Raw genomic sequence first — 21018 nt, 5'->3', positions numbered from 1 at the left:
GTGTCCGCCAGCACCGCCTCCATCGCCGGGGGGACGCGGAGGAGGAGCGGCGGCTGCGCAGGCGGGGGCGGGCGGGGCCCGCGAGGGGCGGCGAGAGGTGAAAACACGGAGTGATTGACTGGTTTGGCTCTGTGTGTGTGCGTGCGTGCGTTTCAAATATTCTACATCTTTGGGTCATAACCCTCCTGCGTGAGCGTTCCCAGCCTGGTGGCTGCTCAGCACAACCCGGCCCAGCACGGGAGGCGTAGTGGAGATATCCCAGGTGCGAGCCTCTCTCTTGAGGGGGTGAAGTTCCATCCTTGTGTGCCATAAAAACACTCTCTATTCTTCATGTGCGTTACAACACAACATCAGGCAACAGTAATACACAAAATGCCCAGTTTTCCCACCTGCCATATTTGTTCTAACCGTTTATGCCAAAAGAAGTTGCTGAACAGTTCACTACTCTCATCAGAGCCTGCCAGACATTTGTCTGAGTGCCTTGTGTCTGCCTCAGGTCAGATGCATTCCTGGATGCTGGCTCCGTGCTGTTGGCTTGTTAGGAGCGCCCAGGTCACCAGCACTGAGGCCAGAGAACAACTCCTGTGCAGTTCAGTGCATCGGTGCAGCCAAAGCCTAACTCAGAAAATCAAGCTGATTTCCAGTAGGTGTAAATTCACCACGGGAGATTACAATTCCCGTGAAAAATAAACTTAGAGATCTGCACGCCAAAAGTGGTGGTGAACTACTCTCCTAGAAGATGTGGTCATAGGAAAAGGCAAACCTGGAACCTTCTGTTCCTGTGAAAGCAATGGATAGCGAATTCCTGGCACAGCACAACGTGTTTTCTAATGGGTGTGGGCATTACTTTGGCCAAGATGTGGTTGATTAGAGTCTAATGAACAAGAAAGGCTTACTGCAAGTTTTCCAAGTGAGGTTCCACTTAATCACTTCTCTCCAAATCACATGAGTAGTCTCTCCTTTTCCTGGCTATCCATTTTCTCCAAATTTTTTTAGAATTTTTTTTATCTTTGAGATCCTACTGATTGCAGTCACTGAATTTTCTTATTAGAATTGAGCCTGTACTGTGACTATATATGCAATATATTCTGGAAAAAGAAGGTGGAAATTAATTCTTTTAAACCCTCCAGCTAAAACAGTTTCCATGTGCCTTACCGCTCTGTGTTCTAAATTACATAAATTACAGAATCTGGTAGAAGCCCAAGAAAACAGCTCAAATTATACATTTTACTCAAATGTAAAGTAAAACTTGGTACATTGTTTCACACACACAGAAACATGTTTCACAGGAGGAATTGTTACAATGTGCTTTAGTAAATAGGATGCTTGCAGTTGAAATCTCTTACACGCCATAATATATTTTGTTTTTCTGTTTGTTCGTTAGTAATTTTTTCATTTCCACTTATAGCATGCAGTCTGATGAATTTTAGGAGTTTCTTTTATCAGGCTTGAAACAGTGCTAAGCAGGGGATCCCTTCTTACTATAGATTTACTCTTCCCTTCCTGGCATCTGTAACTAAATGAAGAGTTAATGGTCTGCATGACCAGTAGTAATCAAAACAGAATAAAATATACTATGTGTTGTGCTGGTTCTTCATTATTGTCTGAATTCTGCTCTGCCTTTAGTTTTATCCCAGCAGGGTACCAAAGTCTTATTACACCAATTTAAACAACAACATTTAAATTTGAACTGTTCCTCTCATTTAAATTTGAACTGGTCAGGCTTGGGGAGCTTCTGAGTGGAATATTATGACAACAAAACAAACAAAAACATGCCAGAAAGGTGGATATGGAGTTGAGAGAGAGAAAACAAGCAAGCATTTTGTAATTTTCAGCAGTGTTTTGTAATTTTCAGGTGTCAAGAACCACACCATTCACATCCTCATACCATAGCTGTTAAGTGCCTTGATAGTAGCACCCTAAATGTCTGCTTTACAACTCTACAGTTCCAACACATACCCCTGCATCACCCAAGACCATGTCCTGTTCTGTTTTCTCCACTTTCCAAGCTTATCCCAACCACTTCTGCCTTGTTCCTAAGCCAGCCCTGCCCTCAGGCCCCCACCCTGCCAGCTGCAGGCACCTCTAGGGTCCCAAAGCCCTTTCAGCCTTGGTTTGCTGCACTCAGAACATCCCACACCTGCCAATCTCTCAATCTCTCATGTACTCTGCACTCCTCTTTATAAGGTATCCTCTATTCCCTGACCTCTCCAGATCCCCTCCAAACTCAGCATATGGCCTAGATCAAAGGCTGAAATACCTTGATTTTTTTTTTTTGAGAGGACATCTTGTATGTGCTTTCTTTATTTCTGTCATACCAGGCATTCTCCCTCAATCAGATTAGTCTATCTTAAAAATGTAAGACTGAGGAATTGCCTGAAACATCAAAAGCAGTCCACCAAAATTGCAGACAACCCTGAAATAAATGGCCAGTCTGAACATGTCCCTTTCTTGGACCACTTCTATCTATAGGCCACAAAATGCTTCTCAGCTCCTTGTAACTCCAGATGTAGAGCTTACTTTTCACTCTGCTTTCTTAACCAGGGTCTCTCTGTGTCATTTAATATTGTTACTGAGCCAATGAGAGGCAGGACAATGATGAGAAACATATTATTGTTGATTTTTGTCTGAACTTTGTAACAGTACCTTTGCTGATGGTTTGGGTTTTCAGCACATGACAACAAGTTGACCAAATTTGGGCTGATTTTATAATTTAAAGGCTTTACAGTAGTTTATTGGTTTTCATCAAGGCCCATAATTATACACCAATTTAGCAATACAAGAGGGCTGAGGTTCCTTCCTCAGACTCATAGTTAAAAAATCAGTGCCTTTAGTTACTTGCATATTCTTTTGGACAAATATATACTTGTTCTTATGTATTTGCTTTCCCCTGTGATCACACAAACAAGCAATTCTGTACTAGGAAAAAAATCTGGATTATCACTCTAGCAGTTGATTACCTTAGAAAAGGATTATGGACAAAACCACAGTAGAAACTACAGAAAATTACACGTCTTGAAAATCCCCACTTACAGTTTTGGAACGATGTGTTATGCTGTTGCCATAAAGCCACTGCTAAGGTGCTGAGGCACAACAGATTATTAGAACCCAGGCTAAGTCTAGGTCTTTAAAAAGTTTAGTTTCAATGATGGTTTTAGATCACACAACACCCATTTGTTCTCATGAAACTCCCATATTACCACCTGCACCTTTACAGGTAATTCTGCACAGTGCATAAAGAGGAAGGCTCAGCTAACCATGCACCATGACTTTTTTTCACTTACAGGAGTCTGTGGGAGTGTGTTTGCACAGTGTAAGGTCTTTACAGGGACCAGGTATGTAACACAGCCTTTTCTTCTCTCTCCCACTGCATGCAGAAGAAGGAAATGGGAAATTTCTGAAAGTTGTGCAGAAAATTTCCCACCACATCTCTCCCACACAATAATGACATTAAAAGCCCAGATGTGTTCCATGCAATAAACCTTACCAGTTATTATGGTTACATATATTCATGTTCTCTTCTAGATTTCCTCAGTGCTGTTGTGCAGAAAACCAGCAGCACACACAGCTTTTATATGACTCATGCTAAGACAGCACTTCCCCTCTCTGCCAGGGGAAAAGAAAAAAAAATTTACAGGAGGTGAGAAAGGGAAAGAAAAAAATTGCCTAATTTTTGTCAGTTTTCCCTAAAGTCCTTGAACTCTTGCTAAGGCAGATAGAGGCAGAAGCATTCTAACTGAAAGAGGAAATCATTGATATGCAGCAGGAAAGCTGGTCACAACAATTTCCACAAGGTGGTTGTGCTGTTATCTCCTCATCCTCCAGTGCTTGTTTTATTTGCCTCCCCAGCCCCACAAATGATTCTTCCAGCTCTTTCACATCACAATGCAAACATGTATTAATCTTCATCTTTTAAAAATGAGATTCAGCTTGTCTCTCAGCTAGTCCCTTCAGCCATCACCTTCTCTCCCTCCTCCCTTTCATGTCTGAATTTACTACCCACATCCAGTGAGCCTGGAGTTTGTCCTCTGTGGTATCCCAGTCTGATTCCTATATCCCAACCTGACTATCCTGTCTGCTGTTATTACAGTATATCAGCTATGATTGCTCACAAGCTACCTGTTGAGTTATTAGCTCCCCATTTCTATCCCCAAACTGCTTTACGAAAGATGAATAAACCCTTTATATTGCAAAGTCTGTATGCAGAATTTCCCCAAAATAGGCAAATTCCTACCTACTCACATACTTAAAAATTACTGTCTGATCTGTTGGTGTATCACATCCACATCCCCTTTCCTGGCTTAACAAAAGCAGTCTTACCCTAATTAGATCTTGCTGTTGTGAAGATCTGTTTCTTAACCTGCTGTTTTGACCTTGCCACCTCTCCCTTCATGTCCCTCTGCTGCTTCCCTCTTCTGTGCTACATCAAACACATGCTGTTTCTTTTCCCTTTCCATTTCCAGACCCATTAGTCTATCCTTCCTCATCCTCTCATCTAATACCAAGACACTGACTCACACTGACCTACCCATGCTGCCAGTCTGAGTTGTCCATGTATTAGTCTTTCAAGTAAGACTTAATGTTTATTTGTGCTAACTCCCACCTCATTTTCCTCTATTATACCCCAAACCACCCTTTGTTGTCACAGTGACACAAATTTGAGGCAGCACGTGTTCTGTGACCTTCCGTGATCTATGGCCTTCTGTGTGGACTGATAAGCTGATCCCCTCTCTGTGTGTGTCTTGTTATCTCTTGGTGCTGCATATTTTCCCTGGTGACAATTAGTACAGTACTATTGGTAGAGAGTAAGGGTAACACTAATTGTGATAAATAATAAATGAACAAACTCAGAAACTGTCAATGTGTCAAGCTGCAGGCAAAAGGAGCCCAATGTTTGCAACTGAACTTTTGTGAGGAGAGGAGTAAAAGGCAAATGTAAAGGTGTCTTACAAAGAGAAGTGCTATGAGAGCTCTTTGTTGCCTTTCACACACAAATACTGCCCCACATACATTCAGAGTTGTTCAGACATTGAAACTCGTGAAGAGTTAGTTCAGGTCCAGCAGTAGCTCCAGATTTTTCAATCAGACTCATGTCTGAAGCACTCAGACAGGAGTGAAGCCTTCATGATCTCTGCAGAACAGAAGATGGTGCTGTTGTCACTGACATGTGCCTCTCAGGGTTTTTTCTGGTGAAAAGAAAGCAAGTGATAGCAAAGAAAAGGAGAGGAGAGAAACTAAAAGGAAAGGTACAGGAAGAAAAGTAACTGCCATTTCTTGGATTTTTTTTTCACTGGAGAAATTCAGAAACTCAAAGGGAAGAATGATAAATGCACAGAAAACCAAAAGGACTATCTAAAAGAGCAATTGGGAGGAGCAGAGAGGGCAGCCTAGACCAGTCATATCCTGCATACACTCTTCCTCACTTCTCTGAAGATACTGTAAACTACACTTAGGAAGCTGCTGAACGCCAGCTGTCCCCCAGTGACTCCTTAAGGAGCTACCATTGATTGTCAGTACCTCGGATCATCAGGGTCAGCGTGTCTCAAGACAGATGTTTGAAAACCAAGACATCAAAAAACAGTGGGAATTTTAAAAAGTAGCATTAAGTAATGGAGTGGAGAAGAAGAAAGAGCAGGATGAGGCAGGCAGGGAGGAGCTGTGAGTGCAGCACAGACCCTCTCACACTGAATCACGGGCTGCACGCTTCCAGCCTTATCAGGGCTGTGCTACATGGCTTCCTTGCTTTATCTGCATGGGGAAAAACCAGCACAGGAAAGAAACAGCAAGGTATCTTAAGGACACTGCTATTAGTGTGTGTGAGATTGTGCACATCTGTGTAAGAGATTCCAGCATGAAATTCTTCTTTGACTGAGCAGGACAGCTACATTCACCAGAAACACTACAATATTCCTGGGCTTTTTAGGATGTTTACTTTAAAAATAAAGCCAGAGTTCAACTGTTGTAATGCTGTAAACATCCTGTGTTCAGAAGCAGCATTTAAAGACAGCTGATGAAAAGCAGTAGTGTCCAATTAAACATTCCTAATGATGGGAAGTTACAAATCTACTATGTGGTTTGTCACTGTAAGCTACAGAGGGAAAGTTAAGCTGGTAAATCTCTCCAGTTAGACTGAGTGCAGTGGAATGGCCAGGAAAAGATGAATTAGGAAAAAGAATTAAATATAATCCTTTGCCATCTGTCTTTATTTTGCAAACCTACTTGACAGGATACTACTGAAATCTGCAGACATTTTTTATCTGCTTCATTTAGCTGAAGAGCATTTGTTGTACAGATTGGAATTAAAATGCTTCCCAATAACAGTCAGCCATCCCACTTATTGTCCTTGTTTGCTTTCCTTTTTTGAAAAAAACAAACACTTCGTTTTTTGGCTTCAGCTTAAGCTGCACCACTAATTTTTGACCTCTCTCCTTCACTAGGACTCAGAGCTGGGTGTTAAAGGCTAAATAGATTTCACTATTGGTTTTGCAGGGAAGCAAAAGGGCTGTTGAAATGTATGTAGTACATTCTTCTCCAGCTTTCAGCCTGAAGAGCATATGTAGATGTGGAAGCAGTGTGACAATCGAGAGAATGTCCATATGGTATCACAGTTTCTCCATAACAGTTTTTGTCTATAGGTCTTCATCTAGAAAACCATGTCAGTATGAGCTTATCTCTAAGCACATGCCTGAGTATTTTGCTGCCTCTGGATTTTGGTGTACAGGGGATTCTGCTGATAACGAACCAGATAAGCAGATCTACTACAGTGGGAAAAATACGCTGTAGGTTCTGCATGAAAATTTACCAGTGGCAACCCTGGGAGCCTTTAGTCTTTTTTCAGTCCTGGTGTTATTAGTGACAATAATACTACAGGAAGGGGGATTTTAAAACCCCCAAATATAACCGAAGCACACCCCAAGGACCAATCTGGTTCTTACTTCCTTGGGAATACAGCAAAATGCCACCTTTTTTTGTTGTTGTTTTTTAGCAGTGAGGGAGGGAGGAAAGGAGGAAGGAAGAGGGGACAGAGGCAGGGAGGAAGCTTTCACTTTATTTCCAACTCCTATGTATTTTTCTTTGCAAATGTGAAGGTTGACATGTCAGTGTCCTTTCAGAATGCACAATATGAAGAGCTTTGTAGCTCCTTAGCTTCAGCAAATAGAGCACTGATGATTAGCTGATTAGCTTTCCACAGATGAGCTAAAGTTAATTTGTCCCTTCTGGAAGTGTAGAGATAGCCTGCTAGGTACAAAGAAGTTATCTTTGGTTTTCAGATCAGTGGAGGAATTCGTCAGGCACTGGTTGAGACCAAGGTTACTTTCTCAGAGGGAATTCAGATTATGAAAGACCCACACCACTGCTGCCTTCCTTCTCTCACAGTCTTTCACATCAACAGGGAGCAAGGGAAAACAGCTTTAAAATATTCTCCTTCATCTTCCATAGTACTTTAGATTACACTAGTTTAACCTCACAAGGAAAAAAGCACAAATCTGTTGTGCTAAGATGCAAATTTCACATTTTGACTTGTGCATCTCACTTCAAAGAACTTCTTCCAAGTTTATTTTGAGTTTCCCATGCTAAAAATAAAGACACAGAACAAATCAGTTTAGCTGAGAACAGCAGTTTTAGAAGCATTAGGCAAGAAGAAGCTCTAGTGTTTTCAAAACAGCTCTAATGCTGTTGTCTTTAATGGGGATGGCTAATCCTCCCTCTTTTCTCATATTCCAAATGATTCTCTCTAAGTGGAAGCCTGCCAGTTATTCCGCAAAACTCCTGACTCATTCCAACCTCATTTAGGGCCTTCCTAATTGATTGCAGGATATCTTCAAAGTCAGAAGAGGGCTCTTGTTTGATGCTGTAAAAGGTTTGCCAAGAGATTACAATCTCTTCTGTTTCTGTAATGTACTTTCAAGATACTGGAATTGAAGGAAAAACTTCCAGATCAGCAAATTTTTAGAAATACCTCACTTTTACAATTTCGTTATAAAGACAGTGGGTGTTACTTAAAATATTTTTCAATTATTAATTAATTAATTTACCCGAGTCTTGCAGGTTTACTTTGGGTCCTTTTCCTGCTGCCCATACATGAACAGTAAAAATAAGCACTTGTCATATTGCTACAACAGGTTTTTTTCCTTCACCCCTTAAATCTCAGTCTTGTAACAAATGATAATAGTAGTCTTTTACACATTTATGAGGTCTTCCATTAAAGTCTATTTGAAGCATTTTATAGACAATAATGTATGAAGCCTCAAAGCACACTGCTGAGGTATTTATTACCAGGTTTTTACACTCAGGAGAATGTACCACAATGATCACACAACTTCAAGACTACAATAACTAATTGTCAAGTTTTGGGCGAAAATAAATACTTCAGTGGAACCCAGTATTCAGAAGCTGAAACATTTTCTAAAAGTGTGGCTCTCCTCTTGTAGCTGCCCAAATATGAAGGCATCCAAAATAACTCTCCATCTTCAAGAATCTCAACATTAAGATGTTTTCTTCGACCTCCGCCTCCTGTCACTGCATCTAATTAGTTCTTTTTTTTAATCGTGTTGCATAATTCTGAAACTTTCCACTGCAGAGGCATAACACTTTCTTGTAAAAATTTTGATTTCTTCAGAAAAAAAAAAAGAGAAGCCATTTTCCAGAAGCATTTGGCCTTAGCCTAGACCCCCTTCCAGTTTTCACTGAAATGACTGAATATATATCAGTGCTGAGCAAAGCCATTTCTTGGGAGGTTCTGTAAATTTTTTCATGGGAAATTGGCTTTATAACACGTGCTGATATTGGAGTTACATTTGTGAGCCCACTCTAGGGATCTTTGTCCATCTGTGCTTTTTAAAAAATGGTGTTTTCAGATCATGGTGCAAAGTTTTTCTTCACACAAGCTCCCAGCTTTTGGTTAGCTCTGCAAGGAAGTTCTCAGACAAACTGTCCTAATACCTGTTCTAGATTTAGCCAAAATGTGCATTCCTTCTTTATCCTTCACATGAGATCCTCTCACATACCCAAAAAAGCATATTGTTTTTAACAGTAAATGTAAAAATGCTGGCTAGTTCCATATTCTGGACTGTGAGGCATTCTAAAATGTGCTGCAACCGAGAAAAACAAGTCTAAAAATAACACGGAGGTGTGTGTATGTTTGACTTTGTGTGTGGAAGGGGAATACTGCATTTCACATCTCTTGATAATTCTATGTAAATATACGCAGTCTATATTACATGAGTACTTTCTCCATCTAAATGGTACTGAGGCAGATTCATCCTGGACTCATAAAAACAGAAATGTTTGTGTAGATTCTAATTTGTGAATCACTGTTAATAAATAACTTGTTGCAGGAGCTACTTGGTTAGTCATTGCTTATGGTATGAAGTCCAAGCCAAATTCCTTTTCATCCTGTTAAGATCTGTAACACAGAATTCAAGCAGAGTCTGTTCGGTACAGGAAACAACCTACTTTTGTCATCAAGATGTTCTTTCACTTTAGAAATAAAATTAACCCAAAATGGGGTCTGGTTTTTTTTTTTCTTTTTTTTTTTTTTTTTTTTTAATCTTTACTAAATCAGAGGAAACCTTTCCTTTATCTTAAAAAAAAAGCTCATCTGGCCATAAATCTGGGAGATGCATTTCAGTAAGGATTAGCAATACTGCTTCATTCGGGGCCTCATAAGTGACAAAATAAACATGAGAGATGAAGGATAGGGGGAAGGTTAAAATAAGTAATCTTGTTCTTAGAAAAGAGCCTGACTTTTAACTCCTGCAATAGCAAAGGAGGCCCGGCAGATGGTGGAAGGAGACCACAGTGCTAAAGGAAAGCTCTTTGCATTGTGCTCGTTATAGACATTAGTTCTTAAAGGAAGTTACTGACTTATTTTTCATAATGCTATCGAAGTGTTTAAAACAAAAATAGGACCACGATTGTTTTGGATATGCATTTTATGTCAAAAAATCTTGTGATTTTGACCAGCATGGCAAACGTATTCTCTTTCACTATGGAGCTGAGGCTTTGTTTTAAAGCCAATTGATATCAATGACAGTAAAAAATCACTTAACCAATAAAAATGCTGCTGGCTGCCTGTATTTTGTGTTGCAGAGGTAATGTATTGTATTTTTTGTTGTTGTTTTGGGGTTTTTTTTTTTGGTTGGTTGTTTGGTGGGGGTTTTTTTGGGGGGGGCTTTTTTTTTTGTTTCTTTTGCTGGGTTTTTGGGGTTTTTTTGATGGGGGGAGTTTTTATTTTGTCAGCATTTTGATTTATTATTCAGGTGCTGCTGAAGATCGTATCTGCATTACCGAAAGCCACAACAAGAAGAAAAAGATATTATGCTTTTCAGAACATATTTGCACTCTGAGTGACAAGACCCTGCAGAGCTCCCTATCTGCAGCAGCTTTCTGTCATGAGTGCCAGTGAAGACGTGGAATCCAGCAATATGTCTGCTCTAATCCTAAGAAATGTACATTTGGAGGCTGACATCTTGTTTTATCTAGATCATTTGTTAAATATTCTCTCTCTCTAACTTCTATGTCTGTCTTATGCCATATCAAGATAGACATTAAACACCTGAGAGATGATCCAGATCAAAGGCACCCCAAATTTTCTCTGTAAAGGATCAACTATTATATAAAAAAAAAAAATCAGTGTTGCTGCAATTTTGGTGACACTTTCAGTAATTAGAATGGGCTTCAGATATGTGAGGACAGAAATGCTAGCAATAGGGAACCCCTTTTTGTGAGTGTTAGTGCAGAAGCACTGGATGACAGGCAGTAGCTCTGTCATCAGTAACAGCATGACACACCTTTCCTACTCATCCTTTTGGCACCTAAGTCCCACAAACACCTCAAGTATTTCTTGGCCTTAGCAGAAGATCCATAAAAATACATTCCCCAAATAGTTTTCAAAGAGCCAGGCTTATTTTATTACAGTGGGTAGAAAATAAAAGTGTTTAAAACCTTTTTTGATCAGCAGGCATCCTATTGTGTTTTGGGGGGCACAGGGGAGAGGGCATGTATCTCTTGCTGGGTGATGCCAAGTGGGTTTATTTTTTTGGATGCCTTTTGCAGACTTGGTGGCCAGGTGCTCTAGTGCTCAAGCTTGAATAGGTTGCTGTAGGCACACTGTCTTTTAGGGTCTTCAGAATGAAGAGCAGTTGCTTATTCCTGCCCTCAGTACAGTTCCCTAAAATGATGTGTTTGTGAGGTGCACTGCCAGGGCCACCAGAAATGTCACTTCTCCTGCACTCTGCAGCAGGCACAGAAGCCTGACTGCCCAGGGCTGCGCTCCCCTAGGGACTCTGCTGCTCCCTGCTCCACTCTGCTTCCCACCCAGACTGCAGCTGCCTGCTACCTGCAGCTCAGCTTTCCATGCTGCAGGTTTATCCCTCCCTCTGTGCCTCCTGTGCTTCTCACTCACCGCTGGCTAAGGTGACATTATCCTCTGCCGGAATATCCAAGTCCCAGATGGGCTCCTCAGTTTTGTAGCTTTAGTCACATTTGAGACCACAGCATTAAACACAAACAGCATAACCTGGGAGAACCTTTACATGTACATTCTTAATATGTCTCATTTTATAGCTAATGTACTGGGTTGGGGGGTTTTTGTTTGGTGTTTTTTTCTTCTTCACTTCTTTTGGGAGCAAGGCTATTTTCCTCTGTGTCTGAAGAGGCTGTTTCTTCATGCCAGGGTACTGTACTGCCTTGTGTGTATGCCTGGGAGCAGCCTTCATGTTGGAGTTGGTGTATTGTTCACTTCTGAGCACAGATGACTGCATTCTGCTTGAGCTCTTCAGCAATGTATTTCTGGGGTATCACGTCTGTCCCCACAGTCACTGCTCTTTTGCTTTGATCCGTGGCCTCTCAGTCAGGTCTGCAGAGTGCATAATTCACTGTTATCTATGTGTCTTCTGTGCATTTCAGGGAAATCCATATTTCAAAATGCTATATTGCATGAAACAAGACTTATATGTCCAATAAAATAGTTTGCATCCCAGAACCTAGTATGTCCAGCAGAAATAATCTGATAAAAATACCTTGTCTTGCAGGTAGTTCTTTGAGGTCTTTATTTCATCAGTCATGAAAGCTTTGGCTTTCAAATGTTTTTCTGTACGTGATTGCTTTCATTGCTGTTAGTCACGTTAGTGATGCCACAGCTCATGGTACCAGAGGAGGGAAGCAGATTGAGCTGGATTTTCTGTGAGATTGTTTCTCCATTCAAGAACAGAGATGCTATGTGTTCTTTGGCATTAATAAAATTTTAAGTGCTAATTTGACTTTGCCATTTGGTGGCAATGCTGTGGTGGTAACAGAAGGGAGTCCATTTGAGGATGGATTGCAAGGAAACAGATGTGTTCCCACTGCATAGGGTATTCTGCCTATTAAAGTACTTCATTGCTTTAAACTTGCCCAGTTGACTAGACGTCTGAGTAGCAGCCCAAAGAGCCACATGTGGGGCTGGGAAGCAAATCTCTGTTCTCCCTATGGATGGTGGAAAGAGCAGTGTGCTTCCACTTTTCATTACTGGTAGCCCTAAACGTGGCACAACAGACCACCAGATGTTGGCTAGCCTCTGTCATATTTGGCCAGGACAGAGTATTTCTGGCTTCCTCTGCACAGACTGCAGATCCAGAGGAGAGCTGGACAATCCCCAAAGAAAATGTGCATTCCCTGCAATCTGGGTATTGTGATTACCCTCAATCCATTTTAGTAGATCCAGTACTCCTGAAAATGTAGTCATTTCCCCCTGCTTTCTGACCTTTCCAGTAGGAAAAAAAATTCTGTTTGGAGCTATCTCCCTGTTCTGCTGGAGATACCAATATTAAGCTGAAGGTTAGCAAGAGGAACATGTCCTTTTCTAAGGTGTAGAACTGCTCACTAGCAATATGTTATGTATGTGCCCCTTTATTAAAAGTGAGATAATTAGATGTCTGTTTTTTCCCATGGGTAACTGGGTAACTGGTGTATTCTCTGATGATACCAGTTGTCCATATTGCATCTCTGTTCAGGAGCTGTATCAATGACTTGCACATATGTGAAAGCTGTGGGAGAAAAGTAGTCAGATAGGTTGCAAATCCCAACAGGCTCTGGATGGAGTGTGTGCATCTGGGAGCAAGAGGCTTCGGTATGCTCTAAATTGCTGAGGCTGGTCCTGGCTTTTGGGAGACCAACACATGTGTCACACAGGATACTGTAAACAGTCCCCACACCAGGATGGTTTAATTCAGCTCTAGGTCTGTTCCCTGACCCTGAAGATGAAGATGGGCTCATGGTGTGTCACAGCTGCTGCCACAGGATCTCTGTGTCCATCCCCAGAACTCAGCAGCCATTGCACTGATCCCTCAGGGTCCTTTTGATGCATCCTGCTGACAGCACGGACACTCCACCACTTCACAGGTGATGCCAGCACTGCTCACTACCATTTGCATATGCTCTTCTCCTGGATGTGGCAAGGTAGTTTCTTTCTTTCTTTCCCCAAAAGTTTTTGTCAATACCCTGTGTACCATTAATGTCTTTGTTCTCACCAAGCTGGATATGCCCTCAGTTGTAGGAATTCAGCTGAATAGCCTTTTTCTGCTTGTTGAAGATACTTCAGGTTTCAGAAAGGGGTAGGTTGTCTGGAGTCTCAGCATCCATACTGCTTGTGTGACTTGCTGCTTAACATTACTTAAAAATGTCTTTCTTTTCCGTTCCCTCTACTACTCCAATTATTTTTTCTTTTTATTCTGTAGTCACTCCTGGAGGCACAAATTGAAAAGATAGAAATAGATGAAGGCAATTGTATGCCTGGAAGACATCCTCCCCTTCGAACACTTCTTGATATGCCTCCCAACAGCTTCATTGCAAGGATGCTAGTGAATATTGCCAGCTCAGCACATGTAATTATTTTTTTTAATTTGTTCTGCCTCCATCGCCTGCATGAATTGTTTGCTTCAAACTTAAAGCCCCTGTGTGGTGACAATTTACTGGGTGCAGCCAGAAGTAGAGGCTTTGTTGTTGCCAGCATCATTGATTCAACCTGCAATTTACTTTGTCTAATGGCATGGGGTCATTGCATTGCTTTAATTCAGCTTTGCATGGTTACAATTCCTTTCCCTCCTTGGCACAGCAGCAAGGAAGCCCTTGCATCCTAACACATTCAGTAATGTCCCACTGTCTTCGTGGCATTCATTTTTCTAACTAAGAGCTGCTGCTCTTTCTTGGCACATAGCTCAGAGTTTTGTTTTTGCCCTTTTGCACCATATTAATGCCATTGCTGTGCATTCTATCATGTGCACATTTTTCTCACAGCACTAAAGGTCTTCCCTGATGTCTTCTGCTTCATGTTCATGCATTTGCTTTTGATATTATTTTATGCTTCTCAGTTCTACCTTCTGAACTAACCGTGTCTTCCCCACCTACAATCTGCTCTGCAGTAGCTTTAAACACTGCTATAGTACACTATCAGTGAGGACAGCTTTTCTTTCAGCAGTCTCATTGCACTTTTTCCCCACTTATGAATCTAACACTAATTATTTCGTGTTTAAGATTGCGTACTCGCATGAGTCAGCCATTTTCTGCACAGTTTGGCAGCATACCAATGTATTGTTTCTCCAGCTTCTTGATTACACAACTGTGGGGAAGCTACCTTCCCTATGTGCCATTTTTCTGAGGACTGGAAATGCTTCTGAGACATTTCTAGGATTTTGCATGGAGTTCTTCCAGTCTGCAGTTGGTAGTTGCATCCAGATACTGCAGAAACACATGGGGGTTATAGCCCACTACAGCTAACAACAGGAATGGGCTTCTTTTGGCTTCCTGCTTACCCAGCCCCACAGCAATGGGTTACAAGCCCCATGTCACTCTAAGAAAGGGCTAGCACAGCTAATGCCAATACTTCGTCTTTTATTTTCTGCAGCTTTGGGGCAAGACCCTGCTATGAACCCATGATGTCTTCTCCATACTTCTGAGTTTTGGGGAAGTGTAGTCTTGTCTCTTTTTTTCCAGTCTTCACAGCTGTCTATGACACATGGCTGCCTAATCTCTTTTGCCACAATATCCATGTCCACTCTGGCACTGAATATGAACCTTAGGGAGAACCAGGGAGCCAGTGCTGGTCAATGGCTCTTCTCCCCTTTACCTCCTGCTCTGGGAGTGCTTTGATGGCAAGCAGCTCCCCTGCTTTCCAGCAGAGCTACTTTCTCTTCCCGAGCTCACACAGCCTGTCCCAAAAGGAAATTGCTGGGTCTTCCTTTGTTGTGCCAGGACAGACTTAAGTAGTCAACTAGGGAAGGACTGCTGTAATGGAGACTGTGGATTTTGTACAGGAGTCAAAGCAAGAGACAGCTGTGCAGCCTGAAAGATGATCAGAAGATAAAATGACAAAGGCTGAATTTCTAAAGACATTATACTGCCAATTAAAACTCTGAAATCTTCCTGGCTTGCTCTGCCCCAGAAATTCAGATCAAATCATTCACTGAGCTGTTCCCACAAAAGGAACTGGAAATTCAATAGGTCAGATTGTCAGCTAGAATAAGTCCACTGACTCCAGGAGAACTACTCCACTTTCTGCCATCAGAGAACCTGGCCCCATGACCACGAGCTTCAGATTTTCCCCATGGCTGTTTCCTTGGGACTTACATCATCACCCTGCACAACAAGAGTTCAAGGTCACAGTGAAGAAGGATTTTTAAAGAAGCAAAACAAGAGACCCAAAAAAAGCTCAAGTTCATGCTGTGCCTCCATAATACCAGCTGGTTTAGTAGACCTGTGGATCAGTATCTTCCTCAGGTTCCATGTGATTGGTGCCATATGTCAGTGCTGAGTCCTTCAACTCAGGACCAGAAATGGTGGAGGTCAAGGACACACAGGGCAGCTGTGCTACGACTTTCCTTCTTGCCAGTCCCATCCCATCTATGATACAATACTTGTGGCATCAGGGTACAGATAAGGAATGTGTTAGTTTCACAGTGTTAGTTTCACAGTGTTAGTTTCCCTTACTGTTGTCTCCTAACCTGCTATTCACTAATACAGAAAGGAGTATCTTTTATCTCAGTCTTAGAGTAAGAACCCAAATCATAAAATAACATGTAGGATTTCCAGGATGAGCAATGCCAATGAAAACAAGCTTTAAAAATTCTGCCTGAAATTTCCAAAGCATGACATTCACCGCCAGGCAGAAAGCCTGCAGACAGTTCTGTGTATCAATTAAGAAGCGCTAAGTCACTTCTTCAGTCTCACATGGGCTGCTCCATCAGTGACATTCAGCTAAAAATCAGTTAGGAAGAAGAACTCAGTGCTGCTATGAAGAAGAATGACCATTACCTGACTCATCTTTCCTTGCAAAGGCATGAGTTCAGTAATTTACAGGTTCTTTCCTATTTCTGACTACTGTGATCTTATATGCTGTATATCATCTTAACAAAATAAGAGCTTTGGTGTTATCCCTTCCTGTCCTCTGCTGTCACCCCAAACCTTTTATGTGAGGACTGAAAATCTAAACTGTTTGTTTCAAAATTGTCAGAACAGCAGGGGTAAAAACTCTTTAAAACGAAATAAGAATTATTAATGTGAATGCTTTTCACATCCATCTCCTACTCAATGGAATGATTCAGTTGAACGTTGCTCAGTGAGAAGATCCATTTCTCATACTTCTTTAATTTTTTATCCATTTGTAAAGTTTCCCAAGACCTAGACAGCAATAAGACAGCAAAGAAATTGCCCAAGGCATCCTCTTAAAGAAGCAGTATGGGCTGGGTTCTGTTCTGCACAGATTAGTCTAAATTGGTAGTTATTCCATGATGTCAGTGAAACTGAACTGCTGAAATGCTGAGGCGAATCTGGCCCCATGATCTAATTCCATGATGAAATTGCTAGTGTAAATAAATGACTGCTGCTGTTCAGTGCTTCCCCCCTCACTCCCTAAAGTGCCCTAATGAATAATGAGTTTTATGAATAAGCTTTAATGAATGACTGAACACATTTTAACCATAAGTTAGAACACTTTCCCTCACACTTTCCTCCACTGCCTTCCTTTGCTTCCTCGAACCAGAGAATTGCCCTCTTAAACTACCTGTCAATCACACATACAATTACCACGTCCCAAAAGGTGTTATCAAACAGCAAAAGTGTCCAGTTTTTAATTCCAAGAAAAACATTCCATATTTGTTTTAAACAGCTAACTCAGGTTTCAAAATGCAAGTGCTGAAACAGAACAAACCTCAAAGCATTTATTCCTTCCTTCCCTCCACCCCCCAAGATTAAAATCCATTCATTTCAATCAAGTCATTCAGAGGAAGGCTGTAAAATGAATGACAAAATTAGCCACTTAATATACTGCATATGGAATTTTAATTTCAGAAAATCAGAGAGGCTTTTCTAAAGCTCTTCACTGAGAGAAAAAAATAGTGGTATATGGAGACAGCTCATGCTTTACAGTGTAGTGCTACTTTTTTGTCTGAGTTCCCTAATACTCTCAGCATTACTTAATAAATTTACTGAATTTACTGAAATTTACTCAGGTTTACTGAATAAACCTTCTTGGGTTCCATCAGAAGGGGCAAATATACCTTTACAGAGTGAAGAAGTCAGGAAGATGGTGAGACTAAGGACCTACTTTTGCCAGGTTACAATGCAATCACAAAGAATGAAGTGACTGCCTCCTCTGACTGAATCCTGTGGGAACCAGTTTGGAGACAATTTTCTGAAATGTCTTCCAAGAGGCTGAAGCACAAAAGGCAAAAATTAAGGCACCTCCAAATGGGTCTGTACTTCTGAAAACACTCATTCTCATGACTCCCAAAGTCATATGAGTAATATGTATCTGATCCAGAAACAGTTTTAACCAAACTCCTGCTGACCAATGCAGTGGAATTTTATGGCTACAGCCTAAATGTTAATCAAAATTAATCAAAATTAAATCAATATTAATCAAAATTAAAAAAAAAAAAAAAAACAGAACCAAAACAACCACCCCACAAGAGAGCTAGAAGGCAATTGGACAGTTCACTATCTGATGAACTTCACTGTCTCTGTAACCAGTCCATCCTGTTCAATCCTGTTGACCACTCATTTTTGTTTGGCTTGTATTGACATATTCTGCAGGCTTTTAACCATGTTACTGAGTCAGGCAACACCAGAAGATGACCCATTAGCCTATTAGATTAAACAAGAAACACTAAACAGGAGATAATAGTCAAAGGGGAGGGAATGGGAACAAGTCAACATTACTCAAGGGTTAGAAAGGTGTTCCAAAATATAATCTGTGTTCATTACCTTGAGTAAATGTACAGTCAACCTCCATTTGCACAAGCCTTCATCACATGAAGTAATAATTTCAGGGAGAAAAAACCACATTCCACCAGTGTGGAATTTGTGCAATGAAATGCTCCTCCCCACATGTGCTCCTCCCAGACTTTGGGAGCAATTTCATTTACCTGCATTACTTTCACTGCTCGCTGATGACTTTCAGATCCATCTGCCCATACCACAAGGAATGGAGCAAGAAGTACAATGGTTCTGCTGTGGAAAAAAGTAGTCCCAAGAAAACTTTGGAGACAGAAGGAAAGGTTAAAAAACTCGTGATTAAAGTATTGAAATCCTCTGGCATTGATCTACATCCTGGATTACATCAATTGTACTACCCTCTTTCTTTTTTTGTTTTGTTTTGTTCTTTTTGTGAAAGTCAAAACAACTGTATTAAAAATATGCTTATCAGCATAAGTCCATAATATTTCTGTTCTTTTTTAAATTTTTTTTTCAAGGATTGAACTAAACTTTCTAAACCTCATTTGCTCTTTGGGTTGCATGTGAGAGTTTTTTCTTATTTTGGTCTGAGAGAGAGGCTAAGGAGAAACCTCCTGATCCTAATGGAAACCTTTGAGGGTTCCCCCATACCACATCATACCAATCCCATGTACTTTTCTAGATGCATAATTGAAGTCACTGCAACATTATTCTCAGCCTAGGCTGGCATATGTCACTGATGGTGAAAAAATCAAAAGTGAACCTGCCCAAGGAAGCAGAAGAAAACCTTTATGGAAATTTGCAGCATCTAAAAGGTTGTGGGGCTGTTTTCCTGAAAAATTATTCTTGTTGAACAGGAGTAGCATGAAGTCTTGTACCACAACCGGCACACATGAGATGAAGATGTGCACCAAAACCTTGGGTCTTTCTTCCACGTCCCATTGGCCATCAGAAACAACAGGGTTGTCAGCTCTCTGGGGAAAAGAAAAGGGTTGGGCCTTGCAAGACCACTGGAAGGCCCTTCCCAGAACACTTATCAAGGAGCTTAGGCCAGCAGCTTAGAGTCACATGCCATTCTTTCACTTTGATTGCCACAGAGGATTGATTGGGAAAGAGAAGGGATCTGTCTGGTTTTTCCAGTATTCCAGCTCAGCCTCTTGGGGGCCTGATGCTGAGGCAAGAGCCATTGCTCTGATCCTTTATGTAACCAGGCTTCTGGCCTTGGACCCTGGCACCCTGTTAAACTCTGGAGCCCCATCACCTGTCACCTGGCAGCTCTGCAGTACAGCCCTCAGATGTTAACCACCAGACGTCACACTGAAATGCAAATGTTTCATTTTTAGATGTTTATGAAGGTCCCCTCACAGCCCCTCTGGCTTCATATAATGCACAACAAAACCCAATGGCAAAGGCCTGTAGATAGTTAAGTCATCTCACTGCAGAGGTAAGTTGTATAAGACCTCCAAAATCATCTTTTCCAGCCTGAGCCAACACAGAGCCTGGCATTGCACTCCAACAGCCAGCATATTTGGAAGCAAATGAAGGACCCGCCACTGACGCCTGGCAATTTTGGAAGTGTAATATTACAAAAACTTATTCAAATGCATCTCAGAGTGTCTTGCTTCCACACACCACTTTTTTTCTCCTTTAATTATTTGATGTTCTCAGCCGCAGGAAACACCCCCCTGCCCTTGGAACTGGAGCAACTGTGTCACAGAGATCACGGTCCCTTTAAAGTTCATGTGGTTACAACATTGCTGTCCCACTTCTATCACAAACAGTGTCACTGCACATCTGGTCTGGCTGTGCCTGTTTTCTGCATGCCCTTTCCTGCCTAGGGATCACCTTGAGCAGATGTCGCCCTCCATCCAGCGGCTGGTGAGCAGCCATGGTGGCACCGATCCAACGGAGGAAACTGATGAGCCATCATGTTTCCCCATCCAATGCCAGCAGGGTCCTGGCTTGATTGCCCTCTTTAAAATGCTGCTTCCAGATGGAAATTCCCACTTGGAGAAAACTCTCTAAAATGCACGTACCCATAGGACATTACTAGGCAAAAACAAGAAGAGGAGTCTGTTTATGTCTCTAAAGCCTGCGTCTGCACTAATCTGACTCCAGGCCTCGTTATTCCTGTTGTGCTCCCTGCAATAGCTTACTTACACTGTCAACAGGAGGATATATCAGGGCAGCCAAGCACTGACTGACTCAGCACAGTCAGAGCTTAAGAATTCCTTGAGGATGGATGAACAGAAGTCAGCATGGAGGACAGAGTCACCAGTGTTCAGCTCAAAATGGTTACAGGGAGAAGTGTTCCTACAAAATACGATACAGCAGCAAGCCAATTTAAACTCCTTTTCCCAGCTACAACCTTTCTCTCCTTCTAGACAAAGATTAGAGGCTGTTTCAGTCTGACTAGTGTTTAATACTCCCTGGTCCACGGTGTGAGATGCAAGAGACATGCACCATGGCAACATGAAAGTTCAACACGCTGCTTTCCCACAGTACCGAGTCTTGAACTACAGACCAGGCTTTCCACATTTGCACCACATTTTCTGCGTGGCTCAGACACACAGACCTTCTCTGCTCCCCTCCACACTACAGACCTGCAACAATGCCCTAATGCTCCTGCTGAAGAAGTCAACAAATAAAAAAACTTGTGGCTTTACAATAAACACGCTTCTCATAATGGCAGGTGTGGAGAAAAGATGGCGAGAAGGTGGAAGAAGTTCTTTCAACACTGCTTAGCTGGGAGGACATTATTTCTGCATATTTTCCTGAGCTGTCATTTCCAAGATGATGCTTTGAGTG

The sequence above is a fragment of the Geospiza fortis genome, unplaced genomic scaffold (assembly GCF_000277835.1).
Source record: "Geospiza fortis unplaced genomic scaffold, GeoFor_1.0 scaffold381, whole genome shotgun sequence".
Lineage (NCBI taxonomy): Eukaryota > Metazoa > Chordata > Aves > Passeriformes > Thraupidae > Geospiza > Geospiza fortis.
Note: the sequence above shows the minus strand (reverse complement) of the source record.